General features: G+C 47.3%; 1 pseudogene; it reads left to right on the forward strand.

Annotated features, from left to right (window-relative positions):
* The first annotated feature begins 2,097 nt into the window (after nucleotides 1-2,097).
* Nucleotides 2,098-6,516, forward strand: LOC144160704 (uncharacterized; annotated as a pseudogene).
* The last annotated feature ends 6,177 nt before the right edge of the window (nucleotides 6,517-12,693 follow it).

Raw genomic sequence — 12,693 nt, forward strand, 5'->3', positions numbered from 1 at the left:
TCCCTTATATTGTTGTCGATATAGCTAGAAATGTGCTCGGTCACGGTTCCTATGCCAGAGACAATGCGCCTGCCCTGGTTGTTCAATTTGTGAATTTTGGGAAGGAAGTAAAAACGTCCTGGCGTGCAGTGCAATGAAATAAGAGCTCGCGCAGGTTTTTTGTCTATCGCTTTTTCATCCCTAAGTTCAATTATGGTACTGCGGACTCGTTCTTTTTATTTCAATGTGGGATCGGCCGAAAGGGGCCGGGGCTGGAAGGGGCTGGTATCTTTCCACTTGTTTCTTGCTGTACCTCCTTCTTGCACACTTTTGAAATCATGTGTCCACGTGCTCCCAGCGCTCCCTACAACGCTCCCTACGAGCCTACGTATACCCTGTATTCGACCTTTGTACTTCACTTGAAAAAGGCTGCATCCCAGCCGAAACGCCGTAATAAATGTTGTTATGTTTTTCGTGGTGACTCTAATTTCATATACTATTCAGCTGCCAAGCCATGTATATATAGTGTAAAGGATAATGTCGGCGTTCCGAAAAGGATGGATTTTTATTCACGAACGAGGCGTTGACGCAGACGGGGTGAACCGAAACGACCAGCTTTAGCGAGACTGACACTGAACGAGCGCGTCTTCTTCCTCAAGCGGCATCCGGCGCAGCATGTTCACGTAGGGGGATTTGCCCATTGTGGCTGATGCTCATGAGAGTTCTACAGACCTGCCGCAGAATTGGGTGGTCCAGTGCTTGGAAGTGCGTCCGCAACTTGTTGTATAACGCTCCTGAGGGTTGGGGCTAAATCCGACTGAGGCGGCTTGGCTACGTCGCTAACGAGAGAAAGCTGACCAGCCACCTCCTCGCGAAAAAACTGTTGAATCTGAGTGAAAAGAACACTCCTATCCTCAGATGCCAAGCTGCAAAGGGAATGGTCGTGTTCCACGCGCTTACGAGTGAGCACCCGCTCTCTGCAGAAGTTCTTCGAACTCCTGGCAAGCGTTTATGACTTCAGCAATCGTCCGAGGGCTTTTCGCGAGCAACATTTGGAAGGCATCGTCCTCTATTCCTTTAGGAATGTGCTTGATTTTGCCCTCTTTGGTGAAAGCGTTGTTTGCACGCTTACAGAACTCAAGGATGTCCTCGATGGAAGAGGTAAATGTTTCATTCGTGCGCTGAGCGCGTTCACGCAAACATTGTTCAGCCCGCAGTTTCCGAACAGCGGGGCGCCCGAAAACTTTGGCAAATTCGGTCTTAAAGTCCGACCATGTGTTAGATCAGACCCGTGGTCCTTGCACCAGGTCTCTGCGACACCGGTTAAGGAGAGACTGACGTTGTTTTGTTTGAGTTTATCGTCCCAGTTGTTATCGGTGCACACCCGTTGGAAGGTGGTGATCCAGTCCTCAGCATCCTGGTCATTAGTGCCGTTGAAGAAGGGGGGATCCCGTGAACAGACCGTACCAGGGCAGATGATAGGCGCCACAGGAGGTAGGGACTCGTGGTGGTTACCGTGAGACAACCTCGAGGGAAGTGTCCGGCTGCGCAGCTCCAGGGTAGATAAATGGGGACCTGAGAAGCACCGCAACCTCCACCAAAAAATTGTAAAGGAGATAGTCGGCGTTCCGGTAGAAGTCTGGACTTGTTTATTCACGAACGACGCGTCGACGCAGACGGGGTGAGCCGAAACGACCAGCTTTTCGCGAGACTGACTCTGAGCGAGCGCGTCTTCTTCCCCCAGCGGCATTAGGCGCAGCATATTCACGTAGGGGGATTAGCCCGTTGTGGCTGATGCTTATCACAGTTTTCATGGGCTCATCATGCTTACTACAATATAGATATATATATATATAACCATATATATGTAGCAATAAAACTTGGAGAACGACAGACAAGACAACAAAAGAAAACTTCTAACAACTTTAAAACCACGATTGTTGCCAACGTTTCAGCAGAGACTTCCTGTTGTAAATCCGCTTGCTTTCTTATCTTCCGCCGCCGGAGCCAGGCGTGTGGCGTATCAACAACTCAGCGTCATGTCTTTCCTCGCCCTTTCTTCCTTCCCAACTCCCTCCTTCTTGCTATGCTTTAAATACTGTGTTCACGGACGAATAAATGGTTCAGTCCCCAGCGCTGTCTCGTCTGTCGTCCACGCACCGTGTGTGCGCCGGCTATGTAACAGTGGCGACGAGCTAGAAAGGAACCCATGAAGTAAAAGAAGAACCCGGCGAGAAAAACCACCGTACGGTCCTTCAAGAGCCTGCAGCAATGACAACGGCAGCCATGGCTCACCACCATCTTCCCGAGTATGACGGCGAGAGGGACAATTGGAAAGCGTACGTCATCAAGGCAGAAGCTTATTTCGAGGCAACGGGGGTTACCGACACAGCGAAAAAAAGGGCGTTGCTCGTAGCAGCGTTAAACACGAGGACTCTGCAGATTCTGGCGGGACGAGTCGCTCCTAAGAAACCGAACTGCCTAACCTACGAAGAAGTTGTTGCAGCGCTGGTTGAATATTTTGACCCGAAGCGCCACGAGATAACGGAAAGCTTCCGGTTCTTCAATCGATATCAGCATAAAGGTGAGCCTTTGCAACATTTCCTTGTCGACATCCGACGGATTGCAGACAACTGCATTTTCGGCAGCATGCTGGAACGAATGCTCCGTGACCGTATAGTCTGTGGTGTCAGGTCAAACGCTTTGCAAAAACAGCTTTTGGCAAAAGCAAACTTGACTTTGGAAGAGGCCGAAGCGATAGCATTATCAGATGAAACGGCAGAAGATGACGCAAATAAGATATCGGGCGATACAACTCTGGATTTTGATTCATCTCGGAAGTGTCGATTAGAGCCCCCAATTCACAGGACATTCACTTGGTGCGGCGTTGACATGCAAATGCTGATAGACACGGGGTCGCCCGTCTGCGTTGTGCCACGCAAAATTTACGAAAACAACCGGGAGAGATGCCGGCATTGCAACTTTCATCTATGAAGCTTTCCTGTTATCTTGGCAAGCTCCCCGTCCTAGGACAATTGGACATGAAGGTAGCCTACAATGGCGCCGTAGTAGACTGCTCCTTGGTAGTAATAAATTGCCCCGGTCGTAGTCTATGCGGGCGGGACCTAATTTTTCAGCTGAGCAATGCAGGGTCACCTGTCTTTAACTTGACCGTGGAAGCCAGATCGCCAACGAGTCTGCCGGCCGTGGACGACATTGTCAGCGAGTTTCAAGACGTTTTCAGCGCGGAACTCGGCTGCATCAGCGGTCCCACTGTGCACCTTCAACTCAAGGAAGGAGCTACACCCAAGTTTTGTAAGGCACGATCCATTCTTTTCGCTCTCCGTGATAAGGTTTCTGAAGAACTTGACAGACTAGTAGCAATTGGCGTGTTATCACCGGTAGCGCATGCGGAGTGGGCTACGCCCATTGTGCCCGTCTTAAAGAAAAATGGAACCGTTCGGATTTGCGTCGATTTCAAGATCACGTTAAATCCTGTGTGCGAACTGGAACTGTACCCATTGCCGGTGATTGACGACATGTTTGCGTGCCTAAACGGGGGAGAGTACTTCAGCACTCTCGAACTACGTGATGCGTATAATCAAGTACCGCTTGACGAAGAATCGCAGAAGCTATGCGTAATTAACCTGCATCGAGGGCTATTTTGCTTCAAGAGGCTGCCTTTGGGCATAGCGTCTGCCCCAGCCATCTTCCAACAAAAAATCCAAATAGTCCTGCAGGGGTTAGCAGGCGTGCAAGCTTACCTCGATGATGTGTTGGTTGCGGAGCGACAGGGAAGCAGCGAGACCCTGCGAGCGGTACTGCAGCGTTTCCGTGAGCGCGGTGTAAACCTCTGTCTAAACAAATGCAAATTTAGTCATCCTTCAGTCACGTACTTAGGGCACCAAATCAACAAAAAAACTTCCCCACCTCCCTGAAGGGGACCGTGCGGAAATGTGAATGCATTGGGTGCACCAATGAGTGCGCTGCGGCAAGCAGTAACGGAGAGAGGCGTGCGCTCCACTGCATTTATATACATTTTCCGAGCGCAGCGAGCGGAGAGAGGGTACGCGGAGAGGAGAGAGAGACCCGCGCAACACGCCAGCCCCGCGCAAGAGCTCGCTCTCTCGCCGAGCTCCGCGATGCGAGCGCCCTCACACGCCCGAGCGCGCTCCTCCTCTATCCTTGCCCTCCGCTACTCCCGCCCGAGCTACCACCTGCTCCGGTTGCTAGGCGCGCCACCGCTGTTGCTAGGGGCGAGGAGGAGCGCGGAGAGATAACACCTGCAGGCGCACGCCGACGGAGCACGACAACCCCCGACTAAGAAATGCATTCGCATTTAAGCCGCGCCGAGACGACGACGACGACGAAGGCAGAAATACGAGGCGCGCGCTCACGTGCGCATGCGCTGGAGGAAAGACGACGACGACGACGACGACGAAGGCAGAACTACGAGGCGCGCGCTGACGTGCGCTCGCGCTAGAGGAATGCAGGCGCACGCCGACGGAGCACGACAACCCCCGACTAAGAAATGCATTCGCATTTACAACGGCCTACACCCCACTGAGAAACATGTGGAAGCAATCGTCCAGGCTCCTAGCCCGACAAATGTGCAGGAACTACGCTCATTTCTGGGCATGCGGTCGTATTACTCCAAGTTCCTTCCGAATATGTCTTCCTTGCTCGCACCTTTGTACCAGTTGCTTGGCGAAAATGCGCGTTCGGTCTGGGGAGAAGCTCAAGACACCTCCTTTGCCAACGCAAAGCAGTGCCTATTTGCGGCAGGGGTGGTCGTTCACTACGACCCCGCGAAGCCATTTAAACTGGAGTGCGATTCTTCTCCGCATGGCATTAGAGCCCTGCTGTTTCATACATATGGAAAAGTGAACCGTCACATAGGCTTCCGTTCGCGAACGCTGACCACTTCTGAGCGGAATTACTCCCAGCTAGAACGAGAAGCCTTGGCCCTTGTTTTTGGGGTGTCGAAATTTCGCGACTATCTCCTCAACCGAGATTTTACCTTGGTCACAGATTACCAGCCGCTCCTCGGCCTGCTAAAAGCGGAGAAGCCGACGCCAGCGTTCCCCGCAGCTCGAATACAGCGCTGGGCTCTCTACCTCGGCGAATTCCGCTACAAGCTTCAGTATTCGCCCCTTAAGCTGCTACAAAACGCCGACACCCTCAGCCGGCTACCGCTGCAGACTCCAGCAGCACCAGCGAGAAGCGAACCCCCAGAGTATGTTTACGCTCTAGCAAGTTTCGATGATGGTACTGTGTCTGTCGAAGAACTCAAAGAGCTAACTGCGTGGGACCTTTTACTAGCGAAGGTGGTTGAGTACACCAAGAATGGCTGGCCAAAACATGTAAAAGACACAGAGATGGTGCCATTGTCGAACCGCCGGTCAGAACTATCCGTGTCTCATGGGTTGTTATACTGGGGTCATCGAGTTGTTCCCACACAAGCACGAGAACGGGTGCTACATATGCTGCATGATACACATCAAGGGTCATCGGCAATGAAGGCTGTCGCCAGATCGGCATTCTGGTGGCCGTGACTAGACCGAGAGATAGAACGTCGTTCAACGTCGTGCCACAACTGCGTGCAAAACCTGCCTATGCCAGCCTGTGCTCAAACAATGAGTTGGCCAGCCGTTAAGGAAAAATTGTCGAGGCTGCACGCCGACTTCGCCTGGCCGGTAGCAGGCAGCATGATATTGGTGGTCGTGGATGCTGCCACTAAGTGGATTGAAGCCGTACCCATGAGGCATGCAAGCACGCAGTCCACAATTGCCAGCTTACGCAGCATTTTTGCCAGATACGGTGTTCCACGCATAATAGTACGGACATTAGCACGCGGTTCACTAGTGAAGAATTCGCCACTTTTGGTAAGAACAATAACATCGCACACCTCCGTACGGCTGGGTATCACCCACAATCTAACGGGCTCGCTGAACTAGCTGTTCGGACGATTACGGAAGCTTTAAAGAAGATAAGCGAAGACACAGTAGAAGAGAAATTAGTGAACGTTCTTTTCAACTACAGGAGAACGCCGTGCAACGAGGAAAAATCCCCTTCCGAACTTCTATTCGGCTACCTAATCCGCTCTCGCTTGGACTATTGTTTCCCACCTTTCCCAGGGTCAACCCGGGAAACGAAAGAGTGGACACTGCCGCCCGACACAGCCGTGTACGCCCGAAACTGCGGCCAGGGGGAGAAATGGACACCAGAAAAAGTTCAGTCCACAACAGTGTCTCGCATGGTCATCATACAAACGCCCGCTGGGGTGGTTCGACGTCACATAGACCAAGTGCGTTCCAGGCCGAGCCCGGCATCCGCTCGGAGCGGCGTTCACCGAGACCAAGACGAGGGGAGCCCTTCGGCTGCAGCTGCGACCACACCAACCGACAACGAAGGCGATTTAAACGAGGAGCCTGCAGACCAGGTGGCACCCGCAAAACCGCAAAGGCGCAGCAACCCCCGCAGGTTTTGCGACGCTCAACTCGGGAAAGAAAGCCTGCACGGCGTTTTCAATACTAAGGGAGGAGAAATGTTGTAAATCGGCTTGCTTTGTTGTCTCCCGCCACCTGAGCCAGGCGTGTGACGTATCAACAACTCAGCGTCAATCTTTCCTCGCCCTTTCTTCGTTCCCAAATCCCTCTCCCTTGTTATGCTTTAAATACTGTGTTCACGGACGAATTAATGGTTCAGTCCCCAGCGCTGTCTCGTCTGTCGTCCACGCACCGTGTGTGCGCCGGCTATGTAACACTTTCCAAGTCTTTTTCTGAAATGTGAGCAACCATCATGTTTTCTACCTTGTTCGAAGTTTTCCTTGGGTATAACTATCTATATATATATATATATATATATATATATATATATATATATATATATATATATATATATATATATATATATATATATATATATATATATATCCCCGTCCGAAACGTCGAAGTAAACTTGTTATGTGTTTTTTTGAGCCTCTTTTTACTCTCTCTCTCTCTTTCTATCTCTCTCTCGCTATATATATATATATATATATATATATATATAATATTATATAGTGTTTGGAAATCAGGGGCTCGTTAGGAAATACAGAAAGAAATGCCGGCAGTCTACAACACCAAAAGAAGGCATAGGGGAATGGTTAGACTATTTTTTTAACCGTTAGTGCTGTTACAATATTTTTTTAGTAATTTAAGAGAGAAAGAAAGAAAAAAACCCGCGCCAAGAATGGCAACCGAACCCAGGCCTGGGTTCGGTCCCACTTTGGACGCGTGTTTTTCTATCTTTCTTTCTCACGTAAATTAATAAAAAATTATTGTAACATCCCTAACGCTAAAAAATAGTCTACCATTCCCCAATGCGTTCTTTGGTGTTGTAGACTGCCGGCATTTCTCTCTCTCTCTCTCTCTCTCTCTCTCTCTCTCTCTTTCTATATATATATATATATATATATATATATATATATATATATATATATAGCGGGAGACTTTATTAGAGCGGTCACAGCACCAGGAAGGCCCAGCAAGAAAGGCGATGTCGATGGCACTGTAGGCAACTCAGATGGTGGCTTTCCTTTTTTTCGTAGCCAGAAGCGACAGGAGGTGATATTCTTGCTGCTTTCATTGATGTGAGATGAATTTCCTACTCCAAACAAAAAACGCATAATTGGGGCAGAAGAGAAGCGCAATATTGGAAATATGGCTGGGTCCTGCGAGAATTTGGTGCCATATCTTCGAATATGACGCTCTTGGACAAATCTGTCTTCTACTGTTGTAAGGTCTTAGGATAGCCACATCGTGCAAAAGAAGGGCGTATGCAGGGGTCCTGCATTGTCCCGGTCCTGAGCGACCTATTCTTGTCAAAACGCGACCGACACATCTCTAGATCTCTCTTCGCCTTGAAGACAATTCGGTTATTAGGTTCAGATATGTGAACAATTTTCTTGTTGTCATGGAACAGGTTTGGACCGTGGACCGAGGGAATATGATTTAGGATGTGCTCCATATTTTGGCTCAGTGTGCGGTGGGTCTTAAGTTCATACACAAGATGCCAGAATTTTATCGAACTGATCAAGTGAACTGAGACGGGCTGGTGGGTGCATGATGCTGCTTTTAAAAAAAGCGCCAAAAAACGATACGACAGAGAGTAAAGACAAACACTTGTATTCTGCAGTTTTTGGACATGCGTCTTCTCTTTGGTGATGGTCAGCCGTATTGGCACTGTGCACCTCGTAGCTAAAAGTGAATCCGACCATACCAGTAGGTCCATTCCATGCTCGTGAAAAGGGGCATAGGGAATAGTTATATGAAGGCGGCGCTCACTAGGTCTTGCCCGCGCAAAATGCTCGCAAGCTTGCTGCAGAAAGCTGTGATATTGGAAATGGCGGGATATCCACCAACCCTGGTGGCTTCATGGGCGGACACCTTTTGAAAGACGTCAATAGCGCCCAAGCGCCAAGTGAGGATTGTCTGAGGGAGCAAACCCCTGTGGTGGCTGCGCCATACATGCGCCAGTCATTCCACCGCCTGAAGAACGTCGGTGGCAAATCTCCTGTGCAGGTTGTATTCTCGGCTAAGCTTTCAATGATGGTGAGAAAGGTCACTGAGTCATAAAATGAGTCCCGCTGCGTGACAGATGATGTAATAAGGTTTGTGGAGTGCGCGAAGGGTGTGTTATACCGTATTCCTACTTTAATATGCGGTGAAAAGTGAAAAATAAAACGTGATAATCAGTCGTGTCCTAAGCAATCCGAAGAGGTAAACAGCGCAGGGATGATTGGTTTTATTTTGAATAATAAGGCACAACCCCATTTTCTACCTCTAAGATTGCTGACGCGTCGTGAAAAACTGAGGAAGCATTGGCTCTCTCTTATTTAAAACTGTCAGTAGTCTCCACACACGAATAGGTAGTCAAGCAGAAAAAGAAATAAAATCTAGAGTGACTCCCTAAGCAAGTGAAGTTACAAAAAATATGCTACCCAGCTCTTGTGTCTGCTAAATATTTTCGTACAGTGTTTATTTTTACCTACCGAATGACACATCGCCTCAGCAGGAGAATATGGTACGGCTTCGGCGGGAGTGAATTAGGAATATAAGCTACTGTTATTGCGAATAAACAGAGAAAGTGGGCAAAACAACGTTATCAAAGTGCTTGCAACTTGACCTAATTGGTTGCGACCAGCGATAGGAAGGAAACCTTCAGACGCATTGGTGTTACAGCTTTGGGGTTACCAGTGTGAAGCTACCGTGAAGGGTTTGCTACAGGGCGCTAATACTTTCCGAACAATAATTGCGCGAACGCTCAAAGTGAAGGGAAACATTGAGCGCAGCGAATATTCCTCTTTTACTATGTTAATATTGTGCCACGTATCATTCTTTGCTCATCAGGGTACAAAATGGTTTTAAAACAGTTTCTGCTTCTGTAATAATCTTGCCACACCGTTGAAGGCTTTTTGTAGTTCAGAAATTGTTCTTGATCAAAACACTGCGAACCCAATAACGTGTTTACTGTCTCTATGCGTGTTTGTGTTCGTGCGTGTGTGCGTGCGTGCGTGCATTCGTGCGTGTGTGTGTGTTTGAGTCGGTGCGTATGTGTTTGTGGGTGTTCGTTTTGATGCGTGCGTGAATGTGTGTACCTGTGTCCGCGTGTCTTTATGTGTGCGTGTTCACACACATACACAATGCACAAAAGTAATTTGTCTGTGTTCGCACACACCATTTACATTTGTTCCTAGTGGCGGTTTTAAGATGAGAAATACAGAGTGATTTTCAAGCAAAGCCTGCAGCCTAAATAAAACTTTGTTCGCCTCATTGAATGGAATGTCTGAGTACGAATGAGTTCAAATGAAGTTTAATTTAACAATGTGTGCGCAAAATACCTGCGCAAGCAGTGGCCTGTTACATATGGTCAACAGGTTCGCAGAATGCTAACATACACTCCAGATTTCTGTGGCATGACGGTATAAAACCATTGAGAAAGCCCAGCCACGGAACTATGAATGAGCCAAACTAATTTTTTCGAGCAGTCGGTTACATAAAAATGTGGCCTAATTGGTGATGCACATTGAATCACAGAGCAAACAACAAGATGTCGGATGACAGAAACAGGGTGCACGAAGCGCTGACTGACAGCTGCATTTCATTTTCACCGGAAACGTCAAATATAGAAGATACTGAAGAAGCGCCGATATAAATAACGTAAAGCCAACAGCACATCCAACCATCGTACGCCATTAGGTAGTCCAGATACTTCATGTGGGCCGGAATGAAATCACGGCCTCAATTGGCACCACATTTATGTTAAAATAATGTGGATTGTCATTTTGCCCCCTAAAGTGACCCAAACTGCTGTGAGTTTGTGTTTTAAATTTCTGGGTTTTCAGCAGAAGCAATACCATGCTTACTCGGCAAATTGTCGAGGCTTCCGAGATTGAATGCTTTTGGAGGCATTGTCTCAGGGTGGCTTGAACTTCACTCCCAAGAGAGGTCGAGTGTTATAATCTGGCACATCAGCTAAATATTAGCTTTGGGGCTGTGTTTTTATTTATGTTTGTTTTTCTATTTGCCTGCATATTTTACACTTCCGGATATTTCTTTGTACTTTTGCTGTCTTTCGGACGTCTCACTTCGATGTGGTTTAGCAGTCTTTGACACACTTTTTTTTGTTTTTTATAACAGTTTCCCTAGGCAAGGTACAAGCCTTGTGATTACAACTGGCTGCTACATGAGGCTCGGTTGCTTTTGTAGTTCATTTTAATCTAGGCGTTTGAGATGAATGCAAAAATAATATATGTATAACACGTTTAGGACTGCTAACACATTTAGGACAGGCGGGCCTACTTTCCAATTATCATCGACAACCTTTTTAGGTCCACTTTAGTACGAAGCGTTCTCTCATTGACCTCTAACCGCTCCATTGTTGGGCGGCTTTAGTGTATTCCAGGCCCACAGCTTTCTTTATTTCTCCCCATCGTCGAGTTATTGGCCTTTCTGCTTTCAGACGAGTTGCTCCGCAAGTACTGGTAGTCCGGCGGTTGTAATATGTTTCTATATATTTAGTACCCACTTTATATTGTTTCTCAATAAAACAAAGACATTGTTACGTGGCGCCACAGTAAATGATACGAAGAATGCCTGACGATGAAGCGATACCCTTAAAATATGACGCCACGTATATATAAGCGTCCTTAGCAAAGCCTGAACTTGCTTCCCCCCGCACACGGCTTCGTTGTCGTCATCGAGTAAGATGGTCGGCCCTATATCCTTGCGGATTGTGGCCACGTCCGAGACAATATCTTCTGCTCCAGTGTGAACTCTCATCCAGAAAGCTCGCTCTCAGCTTCTGTTACTCAGATCATTCTTTCTTGCATGGACTGTGGGGCCGACCATAGTTCGCTTTCGAGTTATTCCGTAAAGTTATAATATTCCCCTTTGTTTAAGGGACCGGAAGCATGCATTCGTTGTATCTTTGGTTTTAGTCGTCTAGTTTTCTTAGTTTTTTGTTATTGTGGAACGCTTACCAAGTGCACCCAGCCCATACATTTTCGGAACCGGATTGGTCTCACGCAATTAGGGTGAGCCCTGACAATCTGTCAAAGGAGCTATATTCTTCAATAAGTACTTCTGTTGCATTGGATGTGTTGAAGTGGGTGCTTTAGGTGTGCTTATTTCTGGGAACTTTATATTTATTCATAATTATTTGTGGCAAACTGCCACTGTTTAAGATTGTAGTTTCTCGAGAGCTTTTGAGGTCCTCTGCTGGCTCAGGCCATAAGGCTGTATCACTTGTAAACCATAAAGTCCTCAGGTAATCCCTGTTTGCCCACGATCCGGTTTTTTCTTTCATTTATACTTCCTGGAACTCCCCCTAGACGTGCTGTGAACATTTTTGGCTGGCTGTTATCTCCCATTGTTCTCTGTACTTTTAAAGCTTCCAGCACTGCTTTGGTGTATACAAATAAAATCTTCTTTTAGCGTTTATAAATGACCATATAAGAGGCTATATACACGAACCTTCTTTTTGCACTTTGTTGACATGATTGTGAGCCGGTTGAGTGCCTAATCCTTAACCTCGCCAGCTCTCTGGGTAGTTGGGAATATGAGCTGTAGCTTATGTAGTTAATATTACTTCGGTAAAGAGCTTATACACCACCGAGTCTCAAATGATATATATGAAATGTTGACGTTTTTTGGCGTTCTTTGTCCTTTTTAATCTCTACTGGCGTCTTCGCAAATTATGAGCCATTGCACCGTTTTCAGGCTCTCTTAAAAGTGTGGAGCTTGATTTTCTTGCGTGATATCTCCTCTATTGTTAAAATGTCTCCGGTTTTTTCTATCATACCCTCGAGTGTTTCCGGTATATGCATTTTGAAAGGGTTTTCTATTTCTTGTTGCGATGTTCTACAACTACGACCTGGCAAACTCCGCGTAGAAGCTTAATACTTTCTCGAGGTTGAACATCGCCCGCGTATAGGCTGGTGTTTGGTCTGCTTCTTCTAACGTACTCTATATTTTCCACGTTATGCTAGCGGCTTGCTTCTGAGGCCGTACATTCTACCATTACATATAGCTATATTCCTTATAATTTTATTTGGAAGTTTTTCATTTCTACGGTTTGCTGTTGAAATACAGTGTTGCACGCCTAACTACTGTTTTTTTTGTCAATAAATTGTAGAGCTCTCCTCATGCAATTTGATGTACGTTTTAAAGC

The sequence above is a fragment of the Haemaphysalis longicornis genome, unplaced genomic scaffold (assembly GCF_048455015.1).
Source record: "Haemaphysalis longicornis isolate Haplotype H1 unplaced genomic scaffold, Haemaphysalis longicornis Haplotype H1 scaffold_11, whole genome shotgun sequence".
Lineage (NCBI taxonomy): Eukaryota > Metazoa > Arthropoda > Arachnida > Ixodida > Ixodidae > Haemaphysalis > Haemaphysalis longicornis.